Below are 19,740 nucleotides of genomic sequence, written 5' to 3'. Positions count from 1 at the left end.
ACCCTGGTGTAAATTCATCAATGAGGCGGAGCTTTTGGCGTGAGTTTTGCTTCCAACGAATTGTCCTATGAAGGCCCTGCTCAGGTCAGCAAAACAGGAAATAGAGTTTGGAGGTAAGCGACTGTACCAGTGCTGAGCCATTCCGCTCAAAGTTTGAGGAAAAGCACGGCACTTAATTGCTTCCGTAACGGGTTGGAGTAACAGAGCGTTCATGAAGGTTCGAACATGGTTGGCGGGATCACCCGTGCCATCATAAGCTTTAATGGTTGGGAGCTTAAATTTTCGAGAGATTCTTGCACCCATAATTTCTTGTGTGAAAGGGGGAACGGGGTTATCGGGATCACCTGCTGGTAACAAGTGAATCTGATTCATGACATTCTGACGAGGGTTCTCATCTCTTGGTTCCGGAGGCGGCAACCTTGCCTGGTCCCTCTTTAACCGTGCAATTTCTTCCTCATAAGCACGGATTCGATCCTCATAGGCTTGGTTCGTTGCTCCTCGGGGCTCATTAACCTCCTGCCTATGGCGGCGTCGACGGTGTCGAGTATGATCGGTATCTCTTCTCCTCCGAGGGGGAGTGTCGCGCTCTTGCTCCGATTCAGAGGAGTCGTCATCAGTTACTTGCACATAGTCATCACCCGTGCCTCCACGAGTAGTTGTCGTGACGGTTGAGTAATGCGTACCGGCGTCGGTGACAGTTGCAATTACTCGAGTCAGAGGGAGCAGCGAGCCAAAAGTCAGGGGAGCGGTAGTTTGAGCAATGGTCGTACCGAGCGGGAGGGAGGTAGTTACAGGGGTTGATTCAGTCGAGACTCCAGTGGTGGTTCGGCTGCGTGGAACATGGATTTCAGAACGTGGTCCGGTTGGGTTTGTCATGGTTGTTGTTTCGTTTTCCCACAGACGGCGCCAAATGTTATAGAACAGAAAACGAAGGGTGAGCGATTCGTGCTTCGGACTGGTCTCGGTGCGAGATGCCTACGTATCTTCTGTGTGTAGAAGAATCAAGTCCAAAACGTAGTTCTAGTTATGAGGGGTAGAGCCCTTTATATAGATGCTTCGAAGTCAGAAGCCGAATAGAAGTACGATTCTAGATATCAGACTTTGAATCGAAGTATGCTTTGGTGCCAACGATAAGACTGAACTCTTATCTCTCCAAGAACTCCGGGACGTTTATCCACGAGAGTTAGTTGTATCGTAGGACTTAGTTTCGTAGCTGTACCTTTATGTGGGCCTCGAGCCCATCCGAGCCCATACGTATTTGGCTCAGAGCGCCATTGGGCCAGGACGGAATTTCCTACAATTGCACCGGGCCCTTATTGGATCGGGTCGTTGCACTTAACAAACCCAATCCCTACCATTGTTAATATAATAAGTCGAAGCCTCTAGTTTTGTTTTCAGCTTCTTGATTCGGAAACTTTGATATCTAAGTTTTGTTTCCCAAATTCATTCGAAATTTGACTTTATTTGAGTCACTGTAATAAGGAAACAGTAGTAGTTATTCTTTTTGTTTTCAAATAGAAATTCACTCGATTTTTTTTTATGAATTATTTTGAGTAATCTAAGTGAAATATTCAAATTTTTCTTGTACTTTTCTTTAATTTCGAAAAGTGATGTAATTTCATGTAGCCCGTTATAGGTGCTAAATTCAAATTTTGCTTGGCATTATAGGCTCTTAGCAATAATTAATACAAACTCTTTTCGATTAACGAAAATTTTCATATAATATACTTCGAAAATTTTCTTGCAAAGTCACAATATTCGACTAAATCAAAGTAGTATACAAAAAACATTACAATTCATCAATACTGAAAACGTTATATTGGTAAACCTGTGATACAAGATTAAAATAATAGCTAATTTTCTTGTTTTCCTGCAAAACAGACCAGTTAGTACAACTTATTCTTAATATATTAATTAAATGTTCAAATCTAACTACAAAGAGATCTTCCAGTTTCTACCAGCAACTTCAAAAATTCGAACACTAATAATAAGCCTGCAATAATAGAACTTAAATCATTAAAACATAGATAATTCGAAATGCATTTCATCACAGGATTTAATATATTACAAGCAAAATGAGTTCAACTAAATCAATGTTGTTCATTGATCAATTTGAAGTAAAATCCTGCAGATTATTTTTACACAACAGAAGCTAACAAGCTTCTTCAGAGTTCGAACCAAAAGCTAACAGCAGCATACAGATAGAAACTTGATAAAACAACAGACTTATCAAGCAAACCAGCCAGCAAACTAGCAATCCAGTCAACAAACAAACCATCACAGAAGCATCAAACCAGCATGATCAATGGACAAACCGAGTCATCACTTCTCAGTTGGTCCTTCCACAACAACAAAGCCCAAATAATCAGATAACACATTAATATCAGGGAGAGTTTCCACATCCTTAGCACTGGCTTCAACAGCCACCATCTCATGAACCATACCATTTTCAAACAAGCTAGCAATCCTATCATCTTCCCCTTCTAAGTTCCCAGCAGTTGAATCATTGTTACCCCTAGCCTCAAACAGTTCTACTCTAGCAAGCAACTTATCATTTGAATCTTTTAAGTCCTTAAGCTCACTTTTTAACTCCTCTATTTCAGTTTTAACATCCATATTATTAGAGGGTTTATCAACTAGAACCACAACAGGAGCAGCAATCACAACAGGCTTAACAATCATGGCAGTACAATCCTTTAAGGGAATCTGGGGCCTAACTATATTCATTAGGTTGCAATACTCAACCTTATCAGATAGGATCCTAGGCATAGGAATGTGGTAAAGCTCAAAAATAGAAGTAAGCAACAAACCATATGGCATATAGTTCTCTTGAAAAGCAATGATAATATTCAAAATAATCACATAGTTCACATTAAACTCAATCTGATTTGTAACCACTTGAAACATCACCTTCAAATCAACAAAATCAAATATGTGAACATCCTTGTGTTTAGGCAAAATATTGGCCCTAATGATAATGGCCAGTTGTTGATAAAGAGTAGTAAAATGCCTATAGTCAATCCCAATATTCTGATCACATAATCCCTTAGGCATATCACAGTCACAAAAGAAGCCTAAAAACAACTCCATTTCTTTTGTATTGTAAACAAACTTCTCATAAATGTTGACACAAGGTTGATAAGGGGTTTTAATACCCCTTATCAATGTAGATTCCGCCCATTGCCTTCACATCAATTAATCGATGCCAAGAATGTGGATCGAAATCGAGTTCATCTATCAAACCCAACATGCAGCATGAACACAACTCAAAAACGAAGAGAGAATCCATGAGAATGCAGTATCTGAGCATTTTAGGCAAGAAAATCGGTGAAAGAGGCCGGAGAAATTAGGGTTTAGAAGTCGGTGGCGAGAGCTCGAGAGAGATGAAGAGGAGAGACTGAGGCGAGAGGTGTGAAATCATGTAAGCACGCAGATTTTTCGTTTATATATTTCTGAAAATAACGGCTCAGATCATCCCACCCAGTTGAATCTACGGACGAGATTAAACCGAGAGCTGGGTCGGGTTTGACCCGAATAGAAAAGGGTTTTTAACCCGGAATTTGAAATAAAAACTTGTTTTTATTATACATAAAATATGTATAAAATATTTGTTAAATATTCGTAAATTTTTTTAAATAGCAGATAATTTTGTCCATAATTCGAAATTAAATTTAGAATAATATTTTGGACCAAATTTGCATAAATATAAATAATTCGAATTTAATTCTAATAAATACAACTGTTTGAATAAATGCCTTTTAATTTGTCCAATAAATTAAATATTGAATATAATGGCTCAATTGGACACCTTTTTGCACTTATTCTATTTTAGTCTTGAATATAAATATTCAAAGTGACTAAAAGGGTTTACTTTCGAATTTATTATTCGAAACCATCAAAATATTATAATTTGTCCTTGTTGTCTTGTAGATAGATTTCTTGAATATTTTGATTCGGACAAAATATAATTAAATATTCACTTGAGATTTATTCTCAAATATCAATATCTTGATTTAGATATAAACCTTAATATAAATTTGTCCATTGATAATGCATTCTTGAAATTCTGTAGGGACAAAGATATATCAATATTCATATAATATTATATTCTCTTTTTAAAGAGATTTGTTCATATTAATAATATTTACATTAATTTTAATGGACAAGAGATTAATATATTACTTTTGGCATAATATTTCATGAATAATTCTCATATTTAGATATCTCACAAATATTAATATTTGCTTGTACGATGAATATAATTATAATTATGAACTCCCAAATTTTGACTCAGAAAAAACCGATCAACAAATTTCTTTATTGACAAATCTGAACTTTTAGAGTATACTTGAAAGATCCGAACTAATAACCATATTTAAGGTACATGAAATATCTGAAATAATGAGCATCTCTCATTTATCATTTTATAATGAATTTGCCAAAATATTATTTAGCCGGTTCCAACATTCCTAAATCCAATCGTAATTTAGCGAATCTTTCGGAACTAAGTGGCTTAGTGAAAATGTCGGCGATATTAAACTCAGTTTCAACATGAGTCATTTTTATGTCGCCGTTATTGACATGATCACGTAGAAAGTGATGTCGGATATCTATGTGTTTTGACCTTGAGTGCAGCACAGGATTTTTACTTAAATCAATAGCACTTGTATTGTCACATAGAATTGACACAACATCAAATTTAATATTATAATCTGCCAAAGTCTGTTTCATCCATAATATTTGAGCACAACACTTTGCAGCAGCAATATACTCAGCTTCCGTAGTGGATATAGATACGGAATTTTGTTTCTTTGAAAACCACAAAACTAAACATCCACCAAGGAACTGACAAGTACCACTAGTACTTTTTCTGTCTACCAAATGTCCGGCATAATCCGAATCAAAAAACATACTAGATTAAATGGTACACCTTTTGGATACCAAAGGCCAAGGTCAACGGTGCCTTTTAAATATCGCAAAATTCTTTTTACAGCGGATAAATGAGATTCCTTAGGAGCAACTTGGAATCTTGCACATCATACTCATTTCGAATTCCTTACTGATATTTTCAGAGAATTCCTTGCAGAGATTATCATTTGTTGATCCAGAATGATATCGTCTACGTATATTTGGACAAGTAATATATCATCTTTTTCTTGTCTCGTAAATAAGGTTTTATCGGCAGTTCCCATCTTAAAATTATTATCTAATAGGAATTTGCTTAACCTTTCATACCAAGCTCTTGGAGCTTGTTTTAACCCATATAGAGTGTTAGGCCGAATTAACTCACTATATGAATCAATATAGTGAACACAATCAATAACAGAATACTCAAACAAGAGAATCAACAGAGTAAACTCTTATTCACAAAACTCAGTAGGTTACAAAAACTCTCTTAGTGATTTATATCTTATCACTAAGAGCTGCTGGGTTATAAGAATAATATCCTCGATGTTCTAACTCCTATAGAGTAAACCCTAAGCTGTGTTTATATACACAGTTACATGATATCTACTGATTGATTTATAATTATCTGCTTCCTAAAATAATCTAATCAGTAGCTATCCTTCTGCTGTCCTGATTTGCACAATCTCCCTTGATCTTTATCTTCCTTATTTAGCCAGATCTGCTCCTGAAAGTCAACCGCCTGCAAACTCTGATCATCGCTAAACTCTGATCCAGCTGACAGTCTTTAAACTCTGATTTCCAGCTAAACTCTGATATTTGCTTCTGCACACTAAACAAGTTAGATACCTGTGACATCATCAAATATGTAACAATCTCCCCCAACTTGTACATTAGACAGAATGAACAAGTTATATATATATATATATGTACTGATGATGTCAAAAACTATCAAGGACAAATGCATAAGATAATCAATTTACAGAATTAATTACAACTTACAGAACCAGCAGAACTATCTATCAAATCAACCTATATCCATAGCTTTCTCTGACAAACTGGTTGATCAGATTTTCATCCTTCAGCTTTAAGGTCTGTATCATCTGGGCTTTAACATTTCTGAGTTCTTCAGTTTCATCCCCAGTCTGATAGATAGCTGCTCTCAAGGCATTTACCTTGCTTCTTTGCATTGCCTCTCCCAGCTGAATCACCCTTGGTATGTCTGCATCATTGTTGTAACCCAAGATTCTGGTGTTTGCAATAGTCTCCATCACAGAGCTATTCTTCTCCATACATATTTCAGAACCATCATCTTGAGCTATCTTTGGAATGTATTCTTCATCAGACTTTACTCCATAAAATCTTCTTTTCTCATTGATAGTCCTTTTCATCAGATCAGACCATCTCTGAGTAGCTTCATTCTTGATTTCCAGCATATAGTGAAAGTGTTCAAGCTCTCTCAGAGATTTCAGCAATAGATCAGCTTCTGAGACTCTGTAAACCCTGCCAAACTCTAGAAATATGGCAATCTTCTCTTTATCTCCTGTGCCATCATGTGTATCCATGAGAATCTGCACTTATTCTACTTTGTCTAAGTCCTTTTGAGTGACAGCTTCCCCAATTTTCTCAGTCAGAGGATAAGGATCTCTGAAGGTGGTTGCTGAACTTGTTTGTATCTTCTCCTTTCTGTGACCTAGACCAGTAGTATCATAAGCTTCCTTTCCTCTGGTTCCATGAGTTCTGATACTGGTGAGCATTGGGCTTTCCTTGTACCAAGGCTTCCAAAGAGACTCTTCTTTTTCTGATCTTGAGTTTTCTCAGAGTTTATCTTCAGCCAAGAGACTTTAGCATCTTCAGTCTTTTCTTCTGTTACTGGAGCTTTATCTTGAGCATTGTCAGAGGTTAAAGTTATATCAGAGATTTGTTTCACTTCTCCCTTTCTTATTCTGGTCAATCCAGCTTCTTCCTCTTCAATTTGATCAGATACATCAGTGATTATATTTGCACTCTTGCTTAGCTTTATCATCCTCTGAGAAGGATTCTCTGATGCTATGTTGATCATTGACTTCTTTGCCACAGGAGGAACTCTATCAACAGGTTTCTTCCCTTTGTCTTTTGAATCAGTCTCAGGTTGAGTTTGAGACCTGGTTCTTGGTCTGTTGATGTCAGTGTAGTTCACCTCACTAATTACTATCCCTTTTTGCTTTGGATTCTTCTGTTTCTGTGAGGGATCAGTAATTTGTTTTTGCTCATCAGACTTTGTCCTGCTGATCTTCTTCTTCTCAGCAGCTGGTCTTTCTTCCTCAAGTCTGATGGCTTCTATGTCCACTCCTGGATTTTCTTTTTCAAATATTTTCCTTGCTACAGCTTCATCAATAGCTTGCAAAGAAGGAGATTTGTAGAATAGGGTGGTTTCTCTGCCTCTGAACTTCAGAGTTTGGCAGAACTTCTGAGATTCAGGATCTCCAGCTTCAATCAGCTTATCTGATTCAGGAATCAGATCTTCTTTCTTCTTCTCAACCTCAGAGTTCACAACTGCAAGTTCTTTAGATATAACATCAGAAATTCTGACTGCTTCACTTATGCTCTGAACTTGAGACATAACAGTCAACTCCATAGACTTGTGTTTTTGTTGAGAATCTCTAGGTCTATCATAGTTTGCTTCCTTATTACTCCTTTCCTTCTCTTTGATTTGTAGCAGCTTTAGCTGCTTGTCAGCCATCTCCCTATTACCTTCTTCATCACCATCTGGCCTTTTCTTTGTCATTCGCTGGTCAGATTTGCATTTGTCTTTAGATATTTTCTCCCCCTTTTTGACATCAGCAGAGGTGAGAACTTGAACCAGCTGAGCTACAGAAGAGCTCAAATCAGCCAGAGTATGCTGCATTGATGTTTGGGTGGCCTCAATAGAGGCCAGTCTGTCTTCCACAGATGGAGGTGGAACTTTGCACATCCTCTTGAAATATGATAGTTGACAGACTTTTCTCTATGCATAAATGGGATGATGAATTGGAGAAGCATGAACTGGAGTAGGAGTAGATTCTCTGACTGGATCAGAGGTTGGAGAAACAGAAGTTTGAATTGGAACAGAGGTGACCTCTGTTGCATCATCATCATCATCATCATCCTCATTGACAAATATACTCAGAGTATGAGATGCCAGAGCTTCTGTAGCTGCATCAGACATTGCAGCTATAGGAACCTCATGAACAGGAGCTGCAACATTAGCCTCAGTTTGAATCAGAGTGTCTTGAATCATTTGCAGTACAACCTCTATATGTGCAGCTTCTGATTGGCTTGGAATATCAGGAGTTTTATCTGACACATTAGTATCAGCTGCATAAATGTCTTCATGTTGAATCAGAGATTCCTGATTCAACTTCAACCCTTCATCTGATTTGGCCACTGCTGGTTGATCATGAAATTCAGATGTTGATTCTGACATTTGAATGTCAGCTGCCGTAGTTCCCAGTGGCAATGCAGAGATAGGTTCAATCATGACTGGCTCTGCATTTTGAGGTTGATCAGAGAATGGAATCAAGGCCTGAGTGGGATCTTCTGACTGAGGTGACTCAACAGCCAGGTCAGTGATGTTGGTGGGCTTGATTTTCTTCCTCTGTTTCTTTGCTGGTGGAGGAGGTGGAGGTGCTTCATCAGAGTCAGAGTCTGATATTTTCTGCAAGAATCTTCTTTTTCTGGGAGGAGGAGAGGGTTTGGTTGGGGATTTTGAGGACCTGAGAACCCTCTTAGGTGAAGATGTTTCAACTGGCCCTTTTTGGGAAGGACCAGAGAGTAAGATTTGGTCAGATTTTAAAACTGGCCCTTCTTGGGAAGGACCAGAGGTTGGGACAGTGTCTGGTTGATCAGTAGAGGAGGGAGGATGTGGTAAATTCTCATCAGAGAATAGAGGTCCATATTTGTCTGGCATGGCAACCCTCAACTTATCCTGAACTGTAACAGGAATAGCAAAAACTGGTACATTGGGTTTCTTACTGTCCTTCTTGATTAGATCAGTAAATGCACGTTTTGTAATTTTTAATGGTAGTTCATTCCCAGATTCACGTATAGGTACAGCAGGAAAACAGTAAGAGAATATAAGCTGACAGAATCTAGCATAATACACAATATTCATATTCTCTTTTCTCCTATCTCCTATAAATCGCAGTATAGATGTAGCATAATCAAACTTAAGATTATGAATCAGAGAATACCCGATTTGCTGACTGAAAAGAGGTATAGCATCAAAATTGCTACATTTATTGCCAAAGGCCCGTGTGATGCAGTCATAGTAGAAGCTCCATTCCTTGCATAGATGTGGACGCTTGAGTTCCCCCATCTTATCAGTGCTTGCTGAGTAGGGACTGGAGAATCAAACTTGTTGTGATCCGGAAGATGAAGAGCCTTCCTGATAGTTGCTGGTGAGACAAAATACTCCTGACCCTCATACTCACAGGTCAGAGATGGAGAGCCGTGGTCACCCCCATCATCGTAATTAGTTGTCCTCTAGAAGGTGAGGACCTGTGAGGGAGAAATAGACTCTGGTTGAGTTAGAGCGTACATTAGCTCGCTGTGGGCCAGAAAATCTTGAATCAGATGAAATTCCTTGGGAGCTTCATCATTATCAAGGATGGCAGCATAATTGTTGGTGACGAACTTAGCCCCATTGTGCTCAAATGCTGTTGTCGACATGATTTCTGAAAGAAAATGAGAGTTTGAGAGAGTGTATGTAAGGTGTTTGATGAAATGCGTAGAAGAAAATGAGAGTAAAGTTTGAGAGAGAGAGTGAGTAAAAATCGTGTGATAAAAAGTTAAAAAACTTTTTAAAATTGATATATATATATCTGTGTGTGCACGATTCACCGAGTGGAAGCAGTAGTGGGACACATGTCGTGTGTTTAACGGTAACAAAATGGTAGTGGGACGGTAATTATGACAGGCGTGTGAATCTGCATGTATGTGCAACAATTACCGAGGAAACACAATTATTCACCGTGTTTTTCTCCACTCAGGAATTCAAATGGATTTTGTACCATTTGACAATTAAATCTAATATTTACTTGACCAAAAATCATTTATTTTAAACTCCGACTTTGATCAGATGTTTGACCGTTTGACCAGAGTTTAAATAAATGGCAGACTATGAGACAAATCAGAGATTGTTCATAAAGTTTCGTACTGATGAGAGATAGACAATGAAAGTCTGATTGACAATTTTTCCTCAGAGTTTGCAAACGATTATTTGAATTTAATCAAAAATCACTCGTTGTCAGAAAATTTGTTAATCACAAATGTGGTGTGAAAGGTGTGTGTCGACATGATTCTTATATTGTCACAGAGATTGACAAATTTCTTAAGAAACATTAGAAAGAAACAGATTAATAGAAAATGTTTTAACCACCTCATAAGCCGAGTTTCTCACGATATGGATCAGAGTATAAGTTTTCTTCTCTTTTCTAAGACATATATCTTTTGAAAGGAAACTTCTCATGGTAAGTGAGTCATAACCTTCCTCAGATTTTTATTTCTCAGTGTATTTCTCCAGTAATCAGAGAATGCGAAAGGTCTCCAAGAAAAATATGATTTTTCTGATGCATTTTGCTTAATACCAGCAGTGCACTTGGATCTTTCCTTTCACAGAATTTCTAAGATCTCAAAGGAGTACCTGAGACAACCTCTTCTTTCTTTTCTTTTGTTTTCTTTTGTTTTGTTTTCTTTTCTTTTCTTTTCTTTTCTGAGAAGAAACAAATTTTTGTTGATCCATATCTGAGACTTATTCACTCTTAGCTCATAAGGGGAGTAAAACAAGTTCTACACTGAGTACATGTCTAATATTTAAGAAGTAAGGCAATCTAGGTAACAGCTTTAAATCATATTATGTGTAACATAGATTTCCATATATGTAATATCACAAAAATCAGACTTTATAGATGTTCATGACTTAATTCAAGTATTTGCAACATATTCTTCACAGGAATTTCCCTTATCAGTGAAAATTCATGTCATCAGAGTTTGTCAGGTCAGAGTATAAATATCAGAGTTTGTCAAATCAGAGCATAATCATCAGAGCTTAGATCAGAGAATAACAGATGCAGATGTAGATCAAGTCTATAAAAGTGATTAATAACATATATCTTATTATGAAATGTAACAGAGTTTAGAGAGGACCAGAGATCATCCCTAATTCGTTTACAAGTCTTGTGAATGTTGCTTCAGCCAAAGGTTTGGTGAAGATATCTGCTAACTGCTGATCTGTTGGGACAAAGTGAAGTTCTACTATCCCTTCCATCACATGTTCTCTGATGAAATGATATCTTATGCTGATATGCTTGGTCATGGAATGCTGTACTGGATTTCCTGTCATGGCAATAGCACTTTGGTTATCACAGTAAATAGGAATTTGAGTAAGGAACCCATATTCCAACAGTTGATTTTTCATCCATAAAATCTGAGCACAGCAACTTCCTGCAGCAATATACTCTGCCTCCGCAGTGGATGTGGAAATTGATTTTTGTTTCTTACTGAACCAAGACATCAGTCTTCCTCCAAGAAATTGACAACTCCCACTTGTGCTTTTTCTGCCTATTTTGCACCCTGCAAAATCTGCATCAGAGTAACCGATCAGTGTAAAATCTGATTCTCTGGGATACCAGAGTCCCATCTCAACTGTACCCTTGAGATATTTGAAAATCCTTTTGACTGCTACCAGATGTGGTTCTCTTGGATCTGCTTGAAATCTTGCATAGAGACAGGTAGCAAACATGATATCTGGTCTACTAGCAGTCAGATATAGAAGTGAGCCTATCATACCTCTATAGTTAGTAATTTCTACTGATGATCCAGTATCTTTATCTAACTTGGTGGCTGTTGCCATGGGAGTTGTAGCAGCTCAACTATCCTGCATACCAAATTTCTTTAGCAGGTTCCTGGTATACTTAGACTGATTAATGAATATACCCTCATTAGTCTGTTTCACTTGTAGTCCCAGAAAATAGCTCATCTCTCCCATCATGCTCATCTGATATCTAGACTGCATAAGCTTTGAGAATCTCTCACAGAGTTTAGGATTAGTAGATCCAAAAATGATATCATCTACATAAACTTGAACTAAAAGCGAATCATTACCATGGTTGAGATAGAATAAAGTTTTGTCAATTGTACCTCTGTTGAAACCACTGTCCAAGAGGAATTGGGCCAGAGTTTCATACCATGCTCTTGGTGCTTGCTTTAGTCCATACAGTGCCTTATCCAGTCTGTAGACATGATCTGGAAATTTTGTGTCTACAAAGCCTGGAGGTTGTTCAACATATACTTCTTCCTCCAGCTCTCCATTTAGAAAGGCACTTTTCACATCCATTTGAAAAACTTTGAATTTCTTGTGTGCTGCATAAGCCAGGAAGATTCTGATTGCTTCTAATCTGGCAACTGGGGCAAAGGTCTCATCATAGTCAATTCCTTCTTGTTGAGAATATCCTTTGGCTACCAGTCTGGCTTTGTTTCTGGTGATTATTCCATCACTGTCTGTCTTGTTTCTGAACACCCATTTGGTACCAACTATTGATCTGTTCTTTGGTCTTGGTACTAATGTCCAGACTTTGTTTCTCTCAAATTCATTTAACTCCTCCTGCATCTCTGTTACCCAATCAGCATCCTTTAAGGCTTCTTCCACTTTCTTTGGTTCTGTCTGAGATAACAATGAGTGAAAGAGACATTCATTTGCTGTTGCAGTTCTGGTTTGCACTCCTGCATCTGGATCTCCAATTATTAGATCTGGTGTGTGAGACTTTGTCCATTTTCTTTCATGAGGCAGTTGACTTCTGGAACTAGATCCTCCCCCATAATCCATGCCAGTATCATTTTGATTCTCTGATGCCTCTCCCCCATTATTCATGCTATCTCCATGAGGATTCTGAGTTTCTGATGCTCCCCCTGAAGATGTGTTCTCATGATTCTCTGATGTAGACAGATCAGAGTTTGAGGAGTCAGTATCAGAGTTTGTGTTTTCTGCCGAGTCTGCAACATTTTCATCCAAATTTTCATTTTGAAAGTGCTCCCCCTCAACATGTGCTTGAGGTTGATGAGTTGGAATGACATACTCTGATATGATTTCAGTGTCAGAGTTTATTGAATCAGAGAATGCATCTTCATCTTCAAATCTCAGTTGCTCATGATCATCAAAATCTTCCATCCCAGTAATTTTCTTATCATCAAAGGATACATGGATGGATTCCATGACAACTCTTGTTCTCAGATTGTAAACTCTGAAGGCTTTTGTTGACAGAGGATAGCCAACAAAGATTCCTTCATCAGCTTTTAAATCAAATTTGGTCAACTGTTCAGGATGACTTTTCAGAACAAAGCATTTACACCCAAATATGTGGAAGTATTTATGATTTGGTTTCCTGCCATTTACCATCTCAAATGGTGTTTTCCCATGTTTGTTTATCAGAGTTGCATTCTGTGTGAAGCAAGCAGTTTGCACAGCTTCAGCCCAGAAGTAAGTTGGCAACTTTGCTTCCTCCAACATGGTTCTAGCAGCTTCAATCAGAGTTCTGTTCTTTCGTTCTACAACACCATTTTGCTGAGGTGTTCCAGGTGCTAAAAATTCTTGCTTAATTCCATTTGCTTTACAGAACTCTTCCATCTTAGAATTCATGAACTCGGTGCCATTATCACTTCTGATGATCTTGACTGCATCTTTAGAAATTTTGTCCAGTTGTCTGACATGCTCAATTAAAAGAGTTGATGTCTCATCCTTGCTGTGTAGAAAATATACCCAAGTATATCTGGTAAATTCATCAACAACAACCACAGTATATCTTTTCTTTGCAATGGACATTATATTTACTGGTCCAAAAAGATCAACATGAAGCAGATGATATGGCTCAAGAATTGAGGACTCAGTTTTACTTTTGAATGAGGATTTTCTCTGTTTTGCCTTCTGACAGGAGTCACAGAGTCCATCTGGAGTGAAAACTGATTTGGGAAGTCCTCTCACAAGATCTTTCTTCACTAACTCATTTATATTGTTGAAGTTCAGGCGAGAGAGTTTCTTGTGCCAGTTCCAGCTTTCTTCAATACTAGCTCTGCCAAGTAGACAGATTGCAGAGCTTTCAGAGTTTAAAGAGAGCTTGGCTTCATAGATATTTCCATGTCTATATCCTTTCAGAACAACTTTCCCAGTGCTTTTCCTAATGACCTCACAGTGTTCTTCTAGAAAATCAACATGATATCCTCTGTCACAGATTTGACTTATGCTTAGCAGATTATGTTTAAGTCCTGAGACCAGAGCTACAGATTGAATGATGACATTTCCAAGATTGATGTTGCCATATCCCAAAGTTTTCCCTATGTTGCCATCTCCATAAGAAACATTTGGGCCAGCCTTCTCCACAAAGTCTGATAGCAGGGCTTTATTTCCTGTCATATGTCCCGAGCATCCACTGTCCAGAACTATGATGTTTTTCCTGTTGCCCTGCAATCACATTCACAACTAATGATTAGTTTTAAGGACCCAGACTTGCTTGGATCCTTTGTTCTTATTAAGTTTGCTAACACTAGAAGCGGAAGATTTATCAGAGTTTAAATCAGAGTTTATGCTAACAGACTTTTGAACAGAGTTTAAACTAGGAGAATCAATCTTTTTCTTCAAGGAAGGTTTCAATTCATAATAATCATAGTATAAACTATGGTATTCCTTACAAGTTTAAATAGAATGCCATAAACTACCACAATGAAAACAGGGATTTTCTGGTCTAAACCTAGTATTCCTAGTCTTAACTTCTGATTTGGGAGACATAGTGTTTATGTCCTTATTCTTCCTGCAAAAAGAAGCAAGATGATTAGGATTACCACAGTTATGACAAGTTTTCCTAGGAGCATTAGGAATAGGCATATAATTATTGCTTTTGTTTATTCCTACCTTCCCATTTCTATTTTTCCTAGGTTCCTTAATCCTGTTTTCTTTCTTAACCTCCTTGAGCTTATGCTTAAGCTGTTTCTGAGTCATTAAACCTATGTTGACTTGTTTAGGTTTATCAGTTTTTGAATTGTCCTGAGCTTTTGATTCAGCAACAAATCTAACTGGAACAACCTTAGGTCTATCAACTTTAGACTCTTGTTTATGTGACTCAGCTTCATATTTAACAGAGTATCCTAAGCCTTTCTTCCAGTTTCCACTTTCTAAGATATTCTGAGTTGTTTTTCCTGAGTTAGTCCAAGTTCTGATTATCTCTCTTTCCTTAGCAAGTTCTGATTCAAGAGATGCAGTTTTCTTTAAGAGTTCATTTTTAACAAAAACAGAGTCATCTCTTTCCTTCTGAACTTCTAGCATCTGAACTAGTTCTTTTTCAAGATAATCATTCCTTTTATTAACATCAAAGATCTCAGATTTTAGTCTCTCATTTTCTAAAGTTTGATCTCTATAACTAACATGCATATTTTTGAGAAACAATCTTAACTCAGCTATATTTTCAGTGTCAAAAGCAAGAGTGGAATGAGGTACCTTAGATTCAACAGCCTCAGTGCTGTTGTCCATGTTTGCCATCAGAGCATAGTTGACTTCTTCCTCTGATTCTGATGAGTCTGCCCAGCTTCCTTTCTTTGTGATAAAGGCTTGTTCCTTTTCTTTCTTGGCTTTCTTGCATTCAGTCGCAAAATGACCTTTCTCACCACAATTGAAGCAGGTGTATTTAGACTTATCAGTTTTTCCAGATTTTTCTTCTTTGCCTTCATTCCTTTTGAAGACCTTCTTATCAGAGTTTCTGTCTATCCTTGAGAACTTCTTCCCTTTGTTGAAGTTCTTGTAAACCATCTTCTTGAAGCTTTTCACCATCAATGCTGCCAGCTGCATCACTTCAGTATCACTGTCATCAGAGTCTGAGGTGATATCAGTGTCTGAGTCATTATCAGAGTTTGATGACTCAGTGTCAGACTTTGTGACGTGTGCTTTTCCTTTGTTTTTCACAGCTGTTTCTCCTTGAACTTTTAGAGCAACTGGTTTGGATTTCCCTCCATGTCGTTTGCTCCTTTGCTCCATCTCAAGTTCATAGGTTTTCAGTCTTCCAAAGATATCATCCAGAGACATCTCTTCAAGATCATGATTATCTCTTATAGTGGTTACCTTTAAATCCTACTTTTCAGGAAGAGCAAGTAGAAATTTGAGATTTGAGTCTTCCAGGTCATATTCTTTATCCACTAGAGACAAGTCATTTCAGCAGCTTGACAAACCTGTCATAAAGATCAGTTAATGATTCACCATTTTTAGAATCAAAATGTTCATACTCTTGAGTAAGTATGGTTCTTCTGTTCTTCTTGATGGCTTTGGTTCCTTGACATCTGATTTCCAAAGCATCCCACATTTCTTTGGCAGTCTTACATCCAATCACCCTATTGGACATAGCATTGTCTAGAGCACTGTGCAACAAGTGTTTTACTTTTGCATCCTTAGTTATTGATGAGATGTCTTCAGGAGTGTAGTCCTTCTTTTCTTTGGGAATCATCTTCTGGGGCTCATCTCCAACTGCAACAGAGAGCTTTGTTGGCATATGTGGACCATCATAAATCCTTTCCAGATATTCTGGATCTGTGGACTCCAGAAACATAATCATCCTTACCTTCCACACAGGATATTCAGATGCCCTGAGGACCGGAACACTCAGTGACTCATATCTACTGTTTGATGTTTGTGATTTTTCAGACATGATTGTGTGATTAAGATCTCACTGTAGGTATATCAACAGAGATCGCTCTGATACCACTTGTTAGGTCGAATTAACTCACTATATGAATCAATATAGTGAACACAATCAATAACAGAATACTCAAACAAGAGAATCAACATAGTAAACTCTTATTCACAAAACTCAATAGGTTACAAAAACTCTCTTAGTGATTTATATCTTATCACTAAGAGCTGCTGGGTTATAAGAATAATATCCTCGATGTTCTAACTCCTATAGAGTAAACCCTAAGCTGTGTTTATATACACAGTTACATGATATCTACTGATTGATTTATATTTATCTGCTTCCTAAAATAATCTAATCAGTAGCTATCCTTCTGTTATCCTGATTTGCCCAATCTCCCTTGATCTTTATCTTCCTTATTTAGCCAGATCTGCTCCTGAAAATCAGCCGCCTGCAAACTCTGATCATCGCTAAACTCTGATCCAGCTTGGCAGTCGTTAAACTCTGATTTCCAGCTAAACTCTGATATTTGCTTCTGCACACTAAACAAGTTAGATACCTGTGACATCATCAAATATGTAACATAGAGCCTTGTATAATTTATATACATATTCTGGATTAACAGAATCTGTAACAACTCGGGTTTTTCGGCAATTATTTATTAGTTTGGTATTAATTTTCTAAAGGAGGAGGAATAAAATTTTATATTTTATTCCAATTTATTGGTTTTTAAAAAGGATTTTACGAGTTACTATAATTATGTGAATATTAATATTTTACGTGCAAAATGTGAATTGATGCAATTATTTGATTTATTGTGGTAACTGTTATATGTGCACTTTATTGTTTATTTTGTTCGAGCGGGTAGATTAGAAACTCGATTTATTTTATTATTTTAGTAAATCGAGACTGTCTTTTCATTTTTTGTAATCAATAGTATTTATTTATACCAAAAATTTTATCTGATACAAATTACCAAAATATTCTAATTTTGGTATTTTTATATTTCTGCGAGTTCTAAAATAATTTGATAGTTTTGCAAATGAATATTTTTATTATTTTTAATTTAGTGAAAACTTCATTAATTATTTGGAAAATTAGAGGGTGTCTAAAAATTATTATTTTTGCACATTCTCTATATTTTGGATTTTTAAAGATTTTAGAAAATTTTATTTTTTGATTTTGAAAATGTTTTCGGGCCCCTAAATTTAATAAAATGATTAAACTAGCATTCTTTTTCCAATTGGGGGCTACAAGTTTAAAAATATAAATACAGAGTTTCTTTCGCTCTATTCACACACCACACGACATGAGCAGCAGATTGGGGGTTAGGGATTTATCCGTCGGTGACTTTAATCGAGTAACAAAGGTACTCAATAATGATTCTTTCTTTTCTTTGATTGGTACATATGTGTTGATGTGCGGCTGTAAGTATATTCGTGTATGTATATGCTTGTGATGGTTGTTTGAGATTGAATTGGAAGTCGGGGAAGAGTTTGGTGTTTATTAAACTGGTGGTGGAAGTTTGAGAGGGGTGGAGATTGAATTAGAGGTTGAAGAGGAGGCTTCTGTGGGTTAGGCTGGTGTGTGCGTGAGCATAGGCAGAGGTTGTTTGGGGTTGTGGAGTTGAGTCTAGTTGATTACAAGGGGCGCGACTACTGTTTTGTATAGGTAGCTGTTGTATGTGTGTTCTGGTATGTTGTACAGGCGCGTGTGTAAACAGAAGGTGTGTGTGTGTGTGTAGGAACAATCGGACCTTGGCCCTGCGTTTTATGATACGTATTAAAAGTTCGAACAAAATATTAACCTTAATCGCTACGGCGCAAGCGATTCAAATCCACGCCTTCTACTGTATTCCTTGATTCTCCTTGGACGAAGTGTGGCCTTCGATCTCCCAAGGTGTGCCTCTCCTTAAAGCTCCGAAAACCCAAAACCCTAGCTGTCTCCTTGAGAATAACGTCTGCCTCTCTCAAACTCTAGGATGAATTCGTTTTGGTGTGTTTTTCAGCTTTAGGAGAACGAGAATATATATATAGGCTACAGTAGGGATCATGGATCATTAGGACATGCCTTCCAATGACATTCTGGGCCAGGCCCAATGTCATTAAATATTAATTCAATCCACTAAAGAATTAATATTTGCACTACCTTTCCTAATTCCGTAAATTAATTATTTAATTCGGCTCCCATATTAATTGCTTATAAATTCCCCATGTTTAAGATATCGCATGTCCATTAATTAAATTAATTTCTGACAATTAATTTAATCAATATCTTTTATCCTTGATCATCCACTCAACCTTATAATTATGCAAGAACAAATCTGCCTGCAGGAATAAAGCATAATTATCTTTATGAGCTTTCAAGAGGACATCGTCACCCGAATATATTTTTCAGACACGGTTTCCTTTTATAGTCAATATCCCACTCTGTATATAATGTCATTGCCCAATACATAAATTCGTAATTTAAAATAAATTACTTAATTTATGAGTCAATGCATGTGCATCAAATACAAGTGTCAATCACTATATCCGGATTAAGAACCTAAGCATTAATAACATCATAGAATCTTAGTTCTTTATTGTCAGAATTAAAGAAACAATTATTCTACTATTTTGATCCCGTTCAATATACACAAAGTATACAAGTATTATTCAATAGTCAAGATAAACTATTTCCAAATAATACTTCAGTCGTTACAATGGTTTGTCTAACACCATTTAGACTGTGAACCTTTATTATATTATATAAGGAACTCGACAATCTAATCTTCAGCTATCCCATTTGATACTAGATTGTCTACAATATATAATATACAGACAATGTGAAAGCATGCATTCAAGATTCTCAAATAATTGTTATATACTTCAAATGAATATTTCAGTATAACCCTAACAATCTCCCACTTATACTCAAGATATTCTTTGAGTATATCAGTGTCTATTACAAGCAATCCACTACCAATTATAATAACTATGTGACCAAGTATCTGACTCCTATCGCTTCCACGTGCTCCTGAAAAGCCTTAGCTGGTAAGCTCTTTGTGAAAGGATCTGCCCGGTTATCCTTTGATGCTATGTCAGCCACAATGATATCTCCTCGCTTAACAAACTGTCGTATGAGGTGATACTTACGCTCTATGTGTTTC

Source organism: Daucus carota, chromosome 4 (genome assembly GCF_001625215.2).
Source record: "Daucus carota subsp. sativus chromosome 4, DH1 v3.0, whole genome shotgun sequence".
NCBI lineage: Eukaryota > Viridiplantae > Streptophyta > Magnoliopsida > Apiales > Apiaceae > Daucus > Daucus carota.
This window is presented reverse-complemented; position numbering follows the sequence as displayed.